The sequence below is a fragment of the Dendropsophus ebraccatus genome, chromosome 4 (assembly GCF_027789765.1).
Source record: "Dendropsophus ebraccatus isolate aDenEbr1 chromosome 4, aDenEbr1.pat, whole genome shotgun sequence".
NCBI lineage: Eukaryota > Metazoa > Chordata > Amphibia > Anura > Hylidae > Dendropsophus > Dendropsophus ebraccatus.
The window spans coordinates 133,124,812-133,125,495 of NC_091457.1; positions in this window are offsets into that span (position 1 = coordinate 133,124,812).

Sequence of the window (684 nt, forward strand, 5' to 3'; positions counted from 1 at the left end):
CTCATCCCTGCGTTATACAGTTGGATAGATCATGCTGCCATTTGTTTCTGCTGCAGAACTACAACTCCCAGCATGCCCAGACAACCTGTACAACAGCGGTTGTAGAGCCACCGGTTGGGAACCACTACATTACTGCAACCAGGATTGCTTTACCCAGCTTTCCTAGGTTCCTGAACATTAATGCACCTAGCTATGCCACAACAGAGCAGTGTGATGTATTACTGTAGCTGTAGCTTTCCAGCTGGTGCAAAACACTGTGCACAAAGCCAAAGCATGATGGGAGTTGTAGTTTTGCAGCAGATGAAGTGTAAAAGATTGGAGAACACTGTATTACTAGACAAGCTGAGTGACACCTCATGGGGGTTTGTGTCAGCAGTCACCCAGCATAGAACCCGGGGACTTGTATCAACCGGTGACTGCATCCTGTTTTCTTACAAAGAAGAGTGTGTGTGTGTATATATATATATATATATATATATATATATATATATATATATATATATATATATATATATATATATATATATATATATATATATATCATCCCAGCATTCGTGGGGTTAAAAAAAACTCCGGCACTTTTTGCTATAGCAGCCACAACCATGACGTCTCCCTGGGAGCTCACCCCACGTGGCCGCCTGAGCACCAATAGGTGAGCGCGTAGCTTGTGCTGAGCCGCTCACA